The sequence below is a fragment of the Lissotriton vulgaris genome, chromosome 11 (assembly GCF_964263255.1).
Source record: "Lissotriton vulgaris chromosome 11, aLisVul1.2, whole genome shotgun sequence".
NCBI classification, from domain to species: domain Eukaryota; kingdom Metazoa; phylum Chordata; class Amphibia; order Caudata; family Salamandridae; genus Lissotriton; species Lissotriton vulgaris.
Genome location: NC_141699.1, coordinates 545,722,989 through 545,741,632, shown reverse-complemented (window position 1 = coordinate 545,741,632; position 18,644 = coordinate 545,722,989).

The window sequence follows — 18,644 nt, the reverse complement described above, 5'->3', positions numbered from 1 at the left end:
GCTACAGCTGGCCGACTACAGACCCCTGTCCCTCCTGAATACTGATTCGAAGATCTTGAGCAAAGTACTGGCGACGAGACTAATACAATATATACCGCAGTTGATCCATCCCGACCAATGTGGTTTTGTGCCGGGCCGGAGCACGGCCATGAATCTCAGACGCTTAGCCCAACTGATGTTAGGAAACGGGGCGGACGCGGACCCGGAGGGCTGCATATTACTAGATTTGAGGCAGGCATTTGACTCCCTTTAGATGGGACTACATGTTTGCCACACTCTTAAAATTCGGGATACCGCCCGAATTTGTTGCCTGGGTCAGGCTTTTGTACACTCTCCCTACAGAAAGAGTGCGCACTTCCAGGCACATTTCGGGACCTATAGCTATAGCCAGGGGCACCCGACAGGGTTGCCCGCTCTCCCCTCTCCTGTTTATCCTCGCCCTCGAACCATTGCTTTGCAGACTCAGGGCAATGGCCCCCCGCTATGGTATCCTGAGACATGGGACGGCACATATTGTGTCCGCCTATGCCGACGACATCATATTGTACCTACGGGACCTGCGGGGCGACATGGGCCCCATACCCCAAATATTTGAGGACTTTCGGGAGATCTCAGGCCTTACCATAAGCGAGCCCAAGTCTTATGGATTCACCTTCAGGAATACAGACTCTTCCGCTCCCCTACCCTTCGCCCCACACGAGTTTCAGATAGCAGGAACCACCTTCCGGTATCTAGGGATGCACACCTACAGGGAAGCTGACATGATGATTGACGGCAACCTTGGCAGGACCTTGAGAGCACTGAAGTCACAAATCGCATTCTGGCTGACACTACCCCTCTCTGTTGCTGGCAGAGTGGCCATTTCCAAAATGGTAATGCTCCCTCGCCTTGTTTACCACTTCACCAACCTGCCATTCCTGATCCCAGCTGCGACATTTAAACACCTCGACACACTACTTACGGAACTTGTATGGGGACACGGGCGCAGACGTATTGGCCTAGCTAAACTGCAGCTCCCCTCAGGCTTCGGTGGTATGGGCCTTCCAGACTTTAGGGCATACAACTATGCGTGCCAGCTACAATGGCTAGCCTACTGGGTGGCGGGCCGCAACCTTCACGAGATCAACATAACAGAGAGGGAACATGAAAGAGGGGACGTGCACAAGTTGCTCCTACCCCATTCGAACATACCGAGAGATGCCCCGCCACTCCTCCGGCTGGCGGTGACATATTGGCGGAAGGCAGTGAAATACACTTCCCCCGTGACATTGTATGCTCCCACGATCCCGCTTCTGGGCATCCTGCTGGGCTCGGGCATGCTCACGACAAACAGGCTAACGCCGTGGCAGGACGCAGGTGTGACGCATGTGGGAGACCTGTTTGCGGAGGGGCACCTTCTGTCCTTTACGGATTTCAGGACTGTGCATAGCGTTCCTAGAGGCTCATTCCTTCTGCACGCAGGCCTTCGTCACTATATAACGCACACCTGGGCGCCTGAAGGACAAGAGCCAACTACTAACCCCCTGATAACGATGCACTACCTTATGGGCAAGGGTGCACACTTAACCAAATGGCTCACGGCTAGCATAAAAACCGGAAGGGCGGTCCCGCTAACACCACTCAGAGCAGCATGGGAAGGAGACATTGGTAGGCCGCAGCGAGACAAAGAATGGGAACGCATCCTCCAGTTTCCCAAGAAGGTAGCCAGAAACCCCAAATACAAGTTTATCCAGCTGATGTTACTACATAGGGCCTACCTGACCCCGCATCGCCTGCACATGATGTTCCCAGACGCGAGTAGCAACTGCCCCCGGTGCGACGCTGACGACGCATCACTACTACATATGCTATGGCAATGCCCCAAGTTAGGCTATTACTGGGCCACCATCGCTGACACGCTTGAGAGTGCTGGCACCCTGTCCCAATCGCTCACCATAGAACATACACTATTAGGCCTAGGACCGTGGCGACACGTTTCTCAGACTTAGCCCAATTACTAGCGAAGCGAGCAATCACGATGAGGTTGAAATCCCCCAGACCCCCTGACCCGGATTTATGGAAAGCAGAGGTAATAAGGTGGGGCAAGGCAGAAGGCGAGGCGCTGCAGCGAGAGGAACACAGAGGTCTCAGGAAAACACTGATCTCCCTCGACTGGTTCACTGTGCTGGGGACCTTTGAGGCTGGGGAGGAGGAGGGCGGAGGAGATACGGATAACTCAATACACACGGGCTGATTGGGCTCAACCCCTCAGGACATTCACGATATAAGGTGCACTGTGCTGAGGTACGGCGAACCCCGTACCATTGGCGATTCTATCCCAGCCTGCCCAAGTGTGTGGGAAAAACGAACACCAAAAAACGGTACTATACGGAGCAACTAGTGACCGGGATGTAAATATCGCAATTATACGCATGTTTGTAGAGTGCCGGGAGGGATCTCTGCGGGTGGGGGAGGGGGTGGGTAGGTTAAGGGATTGTTCAGTTGCAATGGTTCTGCACGAAACTGAAAAATCAATGATACTAAGCACCTGTAAATACTGAGCAGACATATGATTGTGCCATTCTGATTATTGCTATGCCCAAATATGTATGTAACTGCTCCAATCACTATGCTAATAAACAGATTTTCCACAAAAAAAAATTCTGAAATAGCAGACCCCCTAAACAATGTGATAAAAAATGAGTGACCAATAAGGACCTCCAACGACCCTCCATTTCAGTCATAAAAGCCTTTAAGGAACTGAAGCAGGCCATCAGTTTGAGTCCAGTCTCAGCGTCTAAAAATGTTATTAAAATCTTCCTTTTTTAGACCGATGCCTCATACATGGGGATAGGCTCAGTCCTTTCTCAGTATAATAATAAAGGTCTTGAAGTCCCTGTCCTATTCATCATCAGAAAACTCTTTCCTAGAGAACAATTTTACCCGGTCATTGAAATAGAATGTTTGGCCCTTAAATTGGCTTTTAAAAAGTTGTGATATTACCTGGATAATGGGTAACCCACTCATTCTATACACAGAACATACCTCCTGGACATGGATGAGCCAAAATAAGTGGAATAACCCTAGAATACTGAGGTGGTTTATTTCCTTGCACCCATTTTTGTTTGAGTTCCACCACAAATCACTGTAACGCAGATTTTTTGTCCGAGATGGGGGGTTTGTGGAGCAGCCGAACATAGTCAGGTCTGTCCCTCGGGTACTTTGGTTGGGGTCTGGGCTGGCCGGATTGGCCATTTTGTGGTTTTTGGCTTTTTTAGGGTGTAGCCCAATTATAGCCCAAGTAGCCCTATGCTTATGTAATCCTATGAGGGGATTTGCCAGCCACCCATGTAGGTTTTGGTGGCCTGGTGGCTGGCAGCAGGGTAACTAGTAATAATTTTCTTGGGTAGCTAGTAATAGTTTTCTTGTGAATGGCAGCCATTGTCTCGGAAAATGTTTTCAATACTTTTATATGAAGAGTGCTGAAGTGGTGATAAAAAGGATAAGTGTCTGAGGAGCGGACTGGACTAAAGGAGAAGGAGGAATAAAGAATGGATAAGGGCCAGTGCCTAAAACTGCTCAGAAGCTGGTGGCCAGTAAATGAAAGGTTGGCATGAAGAGTATTAAGGCGGCACAGTCCTAAATCCACTTTATGCCTTTGAATTCATTACCGGGCACTCCCTGTCCCTTTCTTACATTTGCCGGTTCCTGCTTTCTCTTTTTGCGATGGTATTTCCATTTTTCTTTTCCTTTGAGTTTCTGCTTTATGTTTTTTCCTTTTTTTTCTCAGTGAATTTCAGATGAAGAAAAATAAGTGCTGGTCCCCAAAAAATGAGTGTCAGCGGCCCCCACCAACTCAAATGAAGCACTAATAATTAGAGAACAGATGTGTGAATAGCGTGAAGAGAATAGCCTGGACCAGTTTCTGCTATGTCAATGTACAAGACTTAGCCTCAATAGGTTCTGAAATGTGTGCATCAGCACAACCAAGATGTTCCAGAGGGTGGAGAACCAAAGCTCGGGGCAGGTCCTGATCTTTTCTGTATAAAAGTCAAAGTGTGTCTCTAATGTTCTCTCTTAGTATGATAAGCATTACCAACTCAGTGCCAAACAGGATATTCTTCAGCGTTTCACAAATGTATATTAACAGACTTGATATACTAACCTCTTCATGGTTTTTTTTCGCGATTGCCTGATCCAACTCCTGGACAGCGGCACTGGATGCAGCTATCTGGAAGAAACCAAAAACCAGAGCTAACATTTACAACAACAAAAAATGATGTGTGCTCATCATTTTGCATTTCGTTTACATACATCACAGAATTGCCCCTGATGTGATCACTGGGTTTCTTTCTAACCCTGACAACTTTACAAGTGATGGAGCAATAAGTTTTAATAAAAAATAATGTGACAAATGGAGGTATGTGATTACCTCTCCAAAAAATGAATTTGGCTGATGGGAAATGGGCAGGTGTATGAAAATCCTAAAAAAATGTCACAGTATATAAATAGTAGTTGAAAAGAACAGATTTCCAGAAAAGTTCACGAGAATATGGAAAATGTTTTCAATCTATACTAATATAATAAAGAGAGAGCGCAAACCTTTGAGGCGGGTGATCTCAGGAACCACAGCACCAATCACAACACCCAATACAGCGTTGGAAAGGGCAGTTGCAGCAGAAGGACATAGGCTATGCAGACGCCCACCATATACATTTAAAAGGTAAAAGAACCGTGCCAGCAAAGTAGTCCCTTGTGGGCGTGTCTGCGTTGTGCTGTGGGCGTGACAAACGCTGGGGGCATGTGGTACGTTCCGCCCTTCATGCCATGTCTCATTTCGTGTGCTGTGGGCGTGTGCTGTGGGCGTGGGCGTATGCGGGGCGCGGGATTACGGGAAAAAAAGCGTGCTTTGTGCCCAATATTTCATTGTTTTTTCTTCCTAGGTTCTTTACATTCCAGCTCCGGGTGTCCACCCTGCTCCCTTTAAATACCCCTGCACCCCATAATCATAACCCACCCTTACTCCTTAAAATACCCCAACACCCTTAAACACTAACCCATCTTAACCCTATAAATATACCCTGTACCTCAAAACCCAAACTTATCCCTAAACCCTAATAATACCCTTGTACCCCAAAACCCAAACCTAGCCCTAAACCCTATAAATACCCCTGTACCTCAAAACCCAAACGTACCCCTGAACCCTAAAAAATACCTCTGTACCCCAAAACCCAAACCTAGCCCTGAACCCTTAAAATACCCCTGTACCCCAAAGCCCAAACCTACCCCTGAACCCTAAAAATACCCCTCTACCCCAAAACACAAACCCAACCCTGAACCATAAAAATAACCCTGTACCCCAAAACCCAAACCTAGCCCTGAATCATAAAAATAACCCTGTACCCCAAAACCCAAACCTACCCCTGAACGCTGAAATACCCCTGTACCCCAAAACCCAAACCTAGCCCTGAACCCTAAAAATAACCATGTACCCCAAAACCCAAACATAGCCCTGAACCCTTAAAATACCCCTGTACCCCAAAACCCAAACCTACCTCTGAACCCTAAAAATACCCCTATACCCCAAAACCCAAACCTAGCCCTGAACCCTAAAAATACCCCTGTACACCAAAACCCATACCTATCCCTAAATCCTAAAACTACCCCTGCACCCCATAACCCAAAACTATATCTGAAACCTTAAAATACGCAAACACCCCAAAACACATACCTCAGTACCCCAAAACATATTCCCCTATACCCATACTTACCTTATCCAAACATTTAAAAAAACAAAGCATATAAAATGTAATGCCATGCGTTATAATGGCATTGCGGAGTCATGGTACTTTTGTAATGAAAGTATGAGGAGTGATGGTATGCGGAAAGAAAGTTGCGGAATAATGGGTGTTTACCCTCCCCCGGTAAGTACATTGGTGGCACGGCAGCCCACATTTACAGCAACATACTCATATTTTTTCACCACCGATTTGAAAAATGCACAGGTCTCTCTCACTGATGGCCAGCACCGACATACACTTTTAGACACACCTCCTGCAACAAGTTCTAGAATTGCGAATTTTAGAACTGGGGAGCTAGGTTCAAATCTCGGCATCAGCTCAACATCCTGTGATTCCAGGAAAATCGCTTTGTCTCCCCATGCCTACCACAAATGAATGTGTTCTTCTGTAATGTAAATTGTGCTCATGCCATGTTGTCGAGTTCGCTTTATATAATATTGCAAGCAAAAATAAAGTAGGGAAACTCGAGTTCACACACTACTGAACACGCACTCTTAAGTGCATCAGAAGTGCACTGTGAATCGGAGCGTTTCACAGGCCTGTCACAGATAAGAAATGCTATCAAAACGAAATCCTACAAAACAATATACTACTGGCCGGCAGCAACTCATACCCGGACAACGTCGGTACGGGCTGCTAGTACTTTTATATAAAGGGTGCTGAATTGGTGGTAAAAGAGATGGAAAGATTTGGAGTGAATAGCTAAAGCAGTGAGAGTCTTAGATAATTCTGAGAGGAAGAAAATAAGGTCGAATCACATTGAATGGTTTGTCAGGTATGGATATTTAACAACATGAACAATTGTATAAATGTATTTTGTAGCATATCACCCTATTTGTATAAAAGAACCCAAACTTTCTGCAATAACCAATCAGAATAGCCTCACCCCATAGAACCTTTCTGAGAGAGCCTCAGAGCCTCAGATTTTCGTAGCTGTTGTGCAAACAGCTACTATCTCCGTAAAAAGGCCGAGCTTTCCCAGGGGAGGAGGGTGGGCGTATGGGAATCTATGAAAGTTACCAATACTGGGGAACCAAAGTTACAGGTAAGTAACTTGTTTTCTTACCCCAGTATTGGAACTTTCATAGATTCCCATGCTTTGTATCAGAGTAGCTAGCAGTAAGCCATGAAAGCACATTTTGTTACATGAATCTCATGACATGACAACAGAGCTATGTTCCTAGGAAACAACTCATAAAATGTTACCATAAAAAGAACACAATAGCTGATAGAAAATGTGATTTACAGGAAGGAGGGATTGTAGGGAAAGCTCACCTCTTATTGAAAAAGATTCCTGAGGACTGCTTGTCCAACAGCAGCGTCATCCTTCACTGTAGACTCTAGGCAGTAGTGTCTTGTGAAGGTATGTGTACTGCACCACGTAGCTGCCCTGCAGATGTCCTTTATAGGGACTCCAGAAAACAGAGCCACCGAAGATACCACTAATCTTGTAGAATGTGCAGGAACTGTCCTTTCAAGAGGTTTGCCCGCTCCTTGATGGCAGAACTGAATAGCACTGGAGATCCAGCGGGAAATGCTGGCCTTGGTTAGAGGAAATCCTTTCCGCGGAGCGCTGTAAGACACGAAGAGTTGTGAGGATTTCCTAAAGGGCTTAGTGCGCTCTAAATAGAACTTTAAACACCTTTGAACGTCCAAAGAATGCAAGGATCTTTCTGCTGGAGAAGTAGGTCGCGGAAAGAATGACTTTAAAATTAATGGCTGATTCAGATGGAATTCAGACGGCACCTTTAGGATGAACCTCGGATTTGTTTGAAGGATCATGACATCCCGCTTGAACTGAAGGAAAGGTTCCACTATAGACAGAGCCTGCAACTCACTAACTCTCCTCGCTGATGTCAATGCCAACAGAAGAGCTAGTTTCCAAGATAGGAATTTAAGGTCCGTCTTGTGGATGGGTTCAAACAGAGCTTTCATTAGCTGAGCTAACACCAAATTAAGCTGCCAAATGGGAGGCGGAGGACGGACTGGAGGATACATCCGAAACAGGCCTTTTAAGAACTGCTTGACAATCCTAGCGGACCAAAGAGAAGGACCTGAAGATGTTCGCCTGAACCTTGAGATGGCCGCCAGATGAACTTTTACAGAAGAATGCGCCAATCCAGATTTAGCCAGCAACTGGAAGTATGGTAACAACTGATCTGGAGCTGAAGTGTAAGGATGAAGACTTTGTGTCTGACACCATAGGCAGAATATTTTCCATTTTGCTTTATATGTCTTGTTCGTACTTGGAGCTCGAGTCTGAGACAAGATGTCCATACACTCCTTGGGGAGGTTCAAATCTCGGAACTCTCTGAATTCAGGAGCCACGCTGCCAAGTGAAGCGATCTCGGGTCCTGATGGAGCACTTGACACTGAGACCTCGACAACAGGGAAGGGACCAGTCGCAGGCGAATGTGATGATCCTGAGAGAGCAAGAGGAGCTCTGTGTACCAAAATTGCCTGGGCCACGCTGGTGCAATCAAGATCATTTTGCACGTTCTGCCTTGATCTTCCTGATTATCCTCGGGATTAAGGGTATCGGAGGAAAAGCGTAAAAGAATGCGCCATACCAGGCAATCGAAAGCGTGTTCCCCAAGGACCCCGGATGGTTATCCCTGCTTGCATAGAACCGGCATTTGGTGTTCTCCGGAGTTGCAAACAGGTCTATGCTCGGGGTCCCCCATAGTGAAAACACCTCCTCTAGAATGGTTTGGTCTAACTCCCATTCGTGGTTGATCGTTTTCTGGCGACTTAACGCATCCGCTGTGACATTGAGCGAACCTGCCAGGTGTTGTGCAGTCCGAGCAATCTTGTGAAGAATCGCCCAATCCCAAATTAGTTGAGCTTCCTTGGATCGAGTCTGAGATCTTGTTCCTCCCTGCTTGTTGATATAGTGCATGGCCGTCGTGTTGTCCGTCAGGCACTGAATGATTCCGAATCCGTGGCAGAAAAGCCTGCAAGACTAATCGGATGGCTTTGAGTTCCAACAGGTTGATGTGGCACTGGCGCTGACCTGGATCCCAATGTCCACTGACATCCTGGAGCACCGCTCCCCTGCCTTCTAATGAGGCGTCCGTGGTGAGAACCATGGGAGCTGGAGGAATCATGAAAGTCAAACCCTCCGCGATGTTGCTTCTCACTAACCACCATCCGCATGTCTCTTTCATCTCTGATGTGATAGTAATCCTGTCGTCCAAAGAGCCCCCTGCTTGGTACCATTGTCTGTCGAGCTGTTCTTGCAGAGGCTGCATTCGCAATCAATGGTATGCAGGATGAAATCGATCCGAGCAGGGACTTGTAGAGCCGTACTGTTATGGATTTGTTTTTTAGCAATTGGCAAGCCGAACTCATCAATTTGTTTTGAAGTTCGTCTGTTGGGTAAGCCTTGCAGAGTGTCGTGTCCAGACTTGCCCCTAGAAACCTTGCGGACCTGGACGGTTGAAGAACTTACTTGTTCTTGTTGAGCTGAAGGCCCAGGTCATTGAACAATTGAATTCATGTTGCAATGGCCTTGGAAGTTTCCTGGAAAGATGGAGCTTTGATTAGCCAGTCGTCCAGGTAGGGAAAAACTTACAGAGATTGCTTCCTGAGGAAAGCTGCTACTGGAGCCAATACTTTGGTGAAAATCCTCGGAGCAGACCGGAGACCAAAAGGAAGTACTTTGAATTGGAAATGGCTCTTGCCTACTGTGAATCGCTAATATTGCCTGTGAGCTGGGTGGATTGGGACATGAAAATAAGCATCCTCTAAATCCAGAGTCGCCATATAGTCCCCTGGACCTAGCAGACGGAGAATATCCTGGAGAGTGAACATCCTGAAGGACAGTTTTGATGAGATAAGTGTTGAGCTCCCGTAGATCTAATATGGGGCGCCATGTTTCCGTTGTCTTGCGAACCAGGAAGAACCTGGAATAAAACCCTCTCCCTCTCTGTGAGAGAGGTACAGGCTCTATCGCCCCTTGATAAAAAGCTGGTGGGCTTCGAGACGTAGCAATCCCAGATGTTTCGTTTGACTGGTGCCTGGAGCTCTGGTTGGAGGTAGGTTTTGAAACTCCAACGTATGGCCACACTGAACGATATTCAAAGCCCACTGGTCCGATGTTATAAGTCTCCAGCTAGACAGCTGGAGACTTATAACATCGGACCAGACAATGAGAAATCCTGCCCCCCACTGTTGTTATCGGTGGGGCAGGAACAGTAGAAAGAGCCGCGAGGCCGTTATTGCCTCTTGGAATTGTCTCTCCCTTTACGAGGTTGACGTCCTCTCTGCGGTTGACAAGAGAAAGATGCCGACTGGCCCTGGCGTTGGTTGGAATACTGAGGTTTGTACGATTGGGATGAATATCTTTGTTGGTTGCCACCCCTGTAAGAGGAGAAACCTCTTCCTCTCGCACCTCTAAATTCAAAGATCCCAAGGACTTTGCCGTGTCCGTATCCTTCTTAATGCTTTGAAGGGCATCATCCACATGCTTTCCGAAAAGCATTTCCCCATCGAATGGCAAGTCCAAGATCTTGTTCTGGACTTCCTGGCGAAACCAGGTCACCCTCAACCAGCCCTGACATCGTAGTACAGCTGATCCAGCCAGAGCACGAAAAGCAGTAGACGCTATGTCCATAGCACAATCTATAACCTCTGACGAGGATCTTTCTCTTTCCATCAACACCTTTCTGGCTTCATCCCTTGTTGACTCTGGAAGCTGTTCCACAAACGGGGATAGATCACACCACAACTGACGATCATACCTGCCCAGGATGGCAAGAGCATTGGCAGCACAAACTATGAGGCTGGCCATAGAGGAGAATCTCTTTCCTACATTATCCAAGTGCCTCCCTTCCTTGTCCGGAGGCGTAATAAGAGGCGTTGAAGGATTTTTCGATTTGCTTTGTGCCGCTTGAGATATGACAGAATCCAGTTTAGGTTGTCCCAGTAGACATGCTGGACTGCCTTCCGGCGCCTTATATTTCTTCTCCAGCCAGGGAAGAACAGGATTGACTGTCGCCGGATTTTGCATAACTTTAACCCCTTCGGACCACACATGTTCTATGATAGGTATAGATCGGACTGACCTCTTGTATGGTTCTTTTATTTTTAATTGTTTTTATTGAGTATTCGCAAAGCAATACAGCTCACAGAGTTATACAGACAGATGATGGTACATGTTCTGCTTTTGAGCTACAATCATATATAGGATCGAATTTTTATAGAAAACCAACATAACAGGTTCCGGTCCAGTCCTTCACGCCATCCCCACGGCAATGACAAGGAACTACAGATCATAATTAGAAAGCAGAAAAGCAAATAATGACAAAGGTCACACACTTAAGTGATACATCTGACATTAGCGAAGTAGACAATTAAGGCATCTTCAGTAGCAAGGGATACACGCTATAATGCAGTTTGCTTTTACAAGGAGGAACAGCGCAACCAAATGTTACATCATGGCAAGTCTCAATCAATTACCGCACATACAGTAGTAAATTACATTTTGCATGCATTCGCACTGTGCCGGCACAACTACGTGCGTCACCCACAGCGCCCAGTGACATAAACATACAGTTTTACGGCGACCCCATAGGTCCCACAGCATGAGGGGAGCTCACCTTGGCCCTAGCCCAAGCTAGAAACGGCTCCCAGATATCTCTGGGCCTGGAGGTGGCTGGCATTAGTTTCCAGTAGGTTTCCAGTTGCAGCTGACCATAAGTCACTTCTGTCAGCCACGCTTTAAGGGTGGGAGCCTTTTTTCCCCCCCAGCAAATCGCTATCTGTCGCTTGGCATACAATAGCAGGAGTGCATGTAGCTTCCTCATATTAGGGGCAGTTTCCCATACTAAACCCAACAGCCCTAGGTGTGGGGTGAGGGCATCCGTTCTTCCAAGTATTTGATTAGCACCTTCAAAGATTGCTTGCCAGTATTCCTGCAGCTGAGGACAGTTCCATGCCATATGTAGAAAATTAGCAGGTTCATACCCACATTGCCAACATCGCGCATCAGGTCTAAGTTTTATGCGATGGAGACTAGTCGGTGTCCTGTAGTATCTATGTAAGTACTTGAAATGCACTAGCCTCAATCTATAATTTGGGGATAGCTCAAGCAATTGTTTGCAACAGAACTCCCACTATTTGCCCGATAGTTGGGGATCTAAATCTACATTCCACAACTGAAACAATTGAGGTGTCACCACTGGAGCCTGCTCTTGCATTGCCGTGTATAATCTTGTGACCAGTTTCCGTGGTGACGCCCTAGCCAAAATATCTTGCAGTGCAACTAATGTCGGAGGGGCCTCGGGGAAATTCTCTGACAGTGCGGTGCAGGCTAATTTCAATTTGTGGTACTCAAACCGTTCCGTAAAGGACACCTCACCACCCCCTTTTGTAAATCGATTTTGGCCACTATAGGTGTGGCAGGGTATACTCAGACATGAGTCCCTTTCTCACTGCTCCATCAGGATTCAAGCAAGCCGGGCCGAAGAGGCTGAAATGCCAGAAACCGGTCCCCGGTAGCTTGTCTCCTTTCTGGTAAAGAATTGGCTTGGTAGTTTAGTCTGCCCTGTTCCCATGATGCACTGGGCCAGGGACAGACTGATTTGCATATAGCCAGGTTCTGAGCTGGGATGGGGCAGTGAGATAAATAACGGTGATGGATCAAGCCCTGATCTTTGGACTGGGTAAGAGTGGTCTGCTCAATTCAGACACTCTGTTCATCACCACCCCCTTTTGTAAATCGATTTTGGCCACTATAGGTGTGGCAGGGTATACTCAGACATGAGTCCCTTTCTCACTGCTCCATCAGGATTCAAGCAAGCCGGGCCGAAGAGGCTGAAATGCCAGAAACCGGTCCCCGGTAGCTTGTCTCCTTTCTGGTAAAGAATTGGCTTGGTAGTTTAGTCTGCCCTGTTCCCATGATGCACTGGGCCAGGGACAGACTGATTTGCATATAGCCAGGTTCTGAGCTGGGATGGGGCAGTGAGATAAATAACGGTGATGGATCAAGCCCTGATCTTTGGACTGGGTAAGAGTGGTCTGCTCAATTCAGACACTCTGTTCATCACCACCCCCTTTTGTAAATCGATTTTGGCCACTATAGGTGTGGCAGGGTATACTCAGACATGAGTCCCTTTCTCACTGCTCCATCAGGATTCAAGCAAGCCGGGCCGAAGAGGCTGAAATGCCAGAAACCGGTCCCCGGTAGCTTGTCTCCTTTCTGGTAAAGAATTGGCTTGGTAGTTTAGTCTGCCCTGTTCCCATGATGCACTGGGCCAGGGACAGACTGATTTGCATATAGCCAGGTTCTGAGCTGGGATGGGGCAGTGAGATAAATAACGGTGATGGATCAAGCCCTGATCTTTGGACTGGGTAAGAGTGGTCTGCTCAATTCAGACACTCTGTTCATCACCACCCCCTTTTGTAAATCGATTTTGGCCACTATAGGTGTGGCAGGGTATACTCAGACATGAGTCCCTTTCTCACTGCTCCATCAGGATTCAAGCAAGCCGGGCCGAAGAGGCTGAAATGCCAGAAACCGGTCCCCGGTAGCTTGTCTCCTTTCTGGTAAAGAATTGGCTTGGTAGTTTAGTCTGCCCTGTTCCCATGATGCACTGGGCCAGGGACAGACTGATTTGCATATAGCCAGGTTCTGAGCTGGGATGGGGCAGTGAGATAAATAACGGTGATGGATCAAGCCCTGATCTTTGGACTGGGTAAGAGTGGTCTGCTCAATTCAGACACTCTGTTCATCACCACCCCCTTTTGTAAATCGATTTTGGCCACTATAGGTGTGGCAGGGTATACTCAGACATGAGTCCCTTTCTCACTGCTCCATCAGGATTCAAGCAAGCCGGGCCGAAGAGGCTGAAATGCCAGAAACCGGTCCCCGGTAGCTTGTCTCCTTTCTGGTAAAGAATTGGCTTGGTAGTTTAGTCTGCCCTGTTCCCATGATGCACTGGGCCAGGGACAGACTGATTTGCATATAGCCAGGTTCTGAGCTGGGATGGGGCAGTGAGATAAATAACGGTGATGGATCAAGCCCTGATCTTTGGACTGGGTAAGAGTGGTCTGCTCAATTCAGACACTCTGTTCATCACCACCCCCTTTTGTAAATCGATTTTGGCCACTATAGGTGTGGCAGGGTATACTCAGACATGAGTCCCTTTCTCACTGCTCCATCAGGATTCAAGCAAGCCGGGCCGAAGAGGCTGAAATGCCAGAAACCGGTCCCCGGTAGCTTGTCTCCTTTCTGGTAAAGAATTGGCTTGGTAGTTTAGTCTGCCCTGTTCCCATGATGCACTGGGCCAGGGACAAACTGATTTGCATATAGCCAGGTTCTGAGCTGGGATGGGGCAGTGAGATAAATAACGGTGATGGATCAAGCCCTGATCTTTGGACTGGGTAAGAGTGGTCTGCTCAATTCAGACACTCTGTTCATCACCACCCCCTTTTGTAAACCCATAGGTCCCACAGCATGAGGGGAGCTCACCTTGGCCCTAGCCCAAGCTAGAAACGGCTCCCAGATATCTCTGGGCCTGGAGGTGGCTGGCATTAGTTTCCAGTAGGTTTCCAGTTGCAGCTGACCATAAGTCACTTCTGTCAGCCACGCTTTAAGGGTGGGAGCCTTTTTTCCCCCCCAGCAAATCGCTATCTGTCGCTTGGCATACAATAGCAGGAGTGCATGTAGCTTCCTCATATTAGGGGCAGTTTCCCATACTAAACCCAACAGCCCTAGGTGTGGGGTGAGGGCATCCGTTCTTCCAAGTATTTGATTAGCACCTTCAAAGATTGCTTGCCAGTATTCCTGCAGCTGAGGACAGTTCCATGCCATATGTAGAAAATTAGCAGGTTCATACCCACATTGCCAACATCGCGCATCAGGTCTAAGTTTTATGCGATGGAGACTAGTCGGTGTCCTGTAGTATCTATGTAAGTACTTGAAATGCACTAGCCTCAATCTATAATTTGGGGATAGCTCAAGCAATTGTTTGCAACAGAACTCCCACTATTTGCCCGATAGTTGGGGATCTAAATCTACATTCCACAACTGAAACAATTGAGGTGTCACCACTGGAGCCTGCTCTTGCATTGCCGTGTATAATCTTGTGACCAGTTTCCGTGGTGACGCCCTAGCCAAAATATCTTGCAGTGCAACTAATGTCGGAGGGGCCTCGGGGAAATTCTCTGACAGTGCGGTGCAGGCTAATTTCAATTTGTGGTACTCAAACCGTTCCGTAAAGGACACCTCACCATCTCCGTCTCCCGCAGGTGGAGGGCGGATTTTTCCCCTCTGGGTACAAATCTGCAAAAGTTTTCAATTGGGATCCACTCAGTGCCAACACCCCCCCCCCCCCACCCTCTGCCAGACAGGGCAGCATTGGGTTCCCCCTCAATGGAATTGCTGGAACAAATAACAGTGGCAATCGGGCTCTATTCTGCAACTCTCTCCAAGCACACCGCAGCATGTCAGCAGTGTCCACATCTGCTTGAGGACGCTTTGATTTTTTATAAAGGGCAACTTCCAAGGAAGTGAGGGCTACTGAATCTATTTTCCCTGCCAAATGTGGCTGGTATGGCGTACGGTGTACCCAGAAATGTAAAAATTGTGCCTGTGCACATAGCGCGTAGAGTCTCATGTCTGGGGCACCCAGACCCCCCTGCCTCAGTGGCAACGTCAAGAGGGCCCACGATACTCTGGCCTGCCCACCCCACCACACCAATGTCAATAGCTGTGTGTGTAAACATTTTAAAAAATGTGTTAGGGGGATCGGGACATTCGCAAATAGACATAAAAATTTTGGTAGGACTATCATTTTAGTCAGCACCACCCTACCCGCCACTGAGAGGGGCAGCCTGGTCCAGATCTCCACCTTACCCTCCAGCCAGTGCACCGCCCTCCCAAAGTTCATGCTCCAAATGTTCTGCTTATTTCTGCAAATCCATTTGCCTAGGTATTTGACCTCCTCTGGCTCCCAACGTAATGGAAACTCCGAATGTACCTCAGGTGTGCCATCCGTCAAAGGGAACATGACTGATTTCATCCAGTTAATGGATACACCTGATAGACCTCCGAATTTGATGAATTTCCTTAGAACTGGGTCAAGGTTTTCAGAGGGGTTCGAAATATACAGAGTGACATTGTCAGCATACATAGAAATAAGTAGACTTCTCGAGCTGAATCCTATTCCTCTATTAGTGTGTTGTTGGCGAACCCTGGCAGCCAGTGGCTCCATGGCAACTGCGAATAATAGGGGCGAGAGTGGGCACCCCTGTCTGGTGCCGCGAGTAATAGGAAAGGAGTCCGATGTCATGCCATTTGCTCTTATTCTCGCCCTCGGAGCGGTATAGAGGAGTCGAATTTGGTTTATGAACATGTGGCTGAACCCCATACGTGCGAGCACCAGGAATAGATAGGGCCATTCAAGAGTATCAAATGCTTTTGTTGCATCGAGGAAGATGGCGGCAGCTTTTATATTGGGATGAAGATAGTGCATGACCGCAAAGATCGTTCGAATATTCTGTGAAGTACATCGGCCTGGTATGAATCCGGATTGATCCGGCAGTGCCACCATTGGGAGAAGCGGTTGTAGTCTATTTGCCACCAGTTTTGCATATATTTTCACGTCAACATTAATAAGTGACAATGGACTGTAAGAATCTAAGAGCAACTCGTCCTTGTCGGGTTTCAATAAAGTGATTATTAAGGCTTCTCTCATTGAGTCTGGGAGCACACCGGTGTCCAACGCCTCGCCACATACTTCATACAGCCGAGGTGCAAGTTCTTCAGCATACGTTTTGTAGAATGCTGTGGTCAGGCCTTCGGGGCCTGGAGCTTTATTTAGCGGAAGACTTTTGATGACCTGTTTTATGTCTTCCACCGAGACAGAGAGGTCCATGTATCGACGGTGCGCATCGCTGAACCACAGCAGTGCGATTGAGTCCAAGAAGGCATGAAGGCCTTCAGGGCTCCCTGCGTGTAAAGCTGTATATAATTCTGCATAGAAGTTCCAAAATTCGTCCAGCACTGCAGCTTGACCTACCACTACTTCTCCATCCTTAGTAGTGATCATGTGTATGAATGGTGGTGACGTTGTCTTGCGAACCATGTTTGCTAACATTTTCCCTGGCCTATCTCCTTCGCCATACCGCCGGGCTTCAGCATGTTTCCCCAAAAATTTTACTTCACGGTGCGCTTCTTCAGAATATTCTATAAGTTTATCTTTCAATTCCGCAGCCACTTGGGGGGTCTGGTTGGCACAGAACCTTTATTCAAGCTCTCTAATCTGATCTTCTATTCTGGTGAGGGTACCTCTTATCGCCTTCAACACCCCAGCCTGTCTGGCTATGCATTTACCTCGGATTACCACCTTAAAGGCATCCCACAAGGAGGCCTCAGTAGGGACTGACCCAGCATTAAGAGTGAAATATTCCACAATGTCAGCTCGAATTTCCTCTTTAAATGCTTCATCTAGCAAGGCATGTTGTGGAAGCCTCCAGCTAAATGCCCAGGGGCCTGGTCTGACAGGGACCGCGCCATATGCCTCACCTCCTTTCTCCATGCAGCAATCGTGGGGGTGACAAGCCAAAAATCTAACCTGGACCAGGCAGCATGTGCATCTGATATACACGTTCCCTCCAGTACACCGGGATGTCTAATCCGCCAAATATCTATCAGGGCACCTTCTGACATCAGGTCATGTAATGCTGCACCTGCACATGGGTGTAGTGGTTTAGCAATGCCTTTCCTATCCATAGTATCGTTAAGTACAGCATTAAAGTCCCCTCCCCATATGATATTTTCGCAGTGCATTGCCGCAAATTTTGTCCATACTTCACGGAAGAACTCCGGGGAGTCTGCATTTGGACCATATATCGCAGCAAAGACCACTCTTTGAACTCCCAGTGTCCCCTTTAAGAGAACATAGCAATCCTCCGGGTCTAGATGTACCTCATGCTCTTTCCAATCTAATCCCCTTCTCAGCAGTATAGCAACTCTGTGTGCATAGCTGGAGTATATCGCTGAGTGGATGTTCGCCCATCTACTGTGTTTAAAACGCGTGGAGAGGATGGTATTCAGGTGCGTTTCCTGAAGAAAGCAGATGTCAATACTATGCCTCGCTAAATATGCATTCACTAACCGTGCTTTCCTACAATCATTCATTCCCCTGACATTCCAAGTAACAATCTTAATCGTAGCCATGTGGAGATTTAGTGAGATGTGCAATGGATCCCTGGTTTAAACTATGCATCGAGAGTGATGACCTAAGTATACACCATGGTGTGGTAGGACAGCAGCGAAGACCGGACCGGTACAACCAAACATTTCCCCCTTTCCACCCCCCACTCGCTCCAACCCCCCAATTGGGTGGAGACATACCCTTGCAAAAACCACACCAGAGTGGTGTGAACAGAACATATGGGGCTTCCCCGTGGAGGCGTGGAAGCTCCAGCATACACCCCTGTCGCTACAGGGTGGCTGGGATCATTGTTGTGGACTTAGTTCAGGGCACCAGTGAGTAACGAAACATATCAAAAAATGTACACTGCTATTATACATTACCAAACGGTCAATTTCAGCAATAACTGTATCCAGTAAATAAAGTGAAAACGAATCTGGACAGTTAGAAGTGAGAAAGTACAGTGCAGCAGCGTGTAGTGACAGCAAAATAAGGCGGCACACAGCTACCACAGAGCAATTCATAACGATAACGGTAACCGACACATCCTTAAGTGTAATACACGTGTGATTCATCAGAACGGGCGGAGAGCAGACCAGACACCCGGTCTATACCCCAGCCCGACCAGCGAGTCTCAAGTGTAGTCAATCAAGTGCGGCAACAGAGCAGCAATAATCGAGGGTCATCACAGCACAGTTTTTTG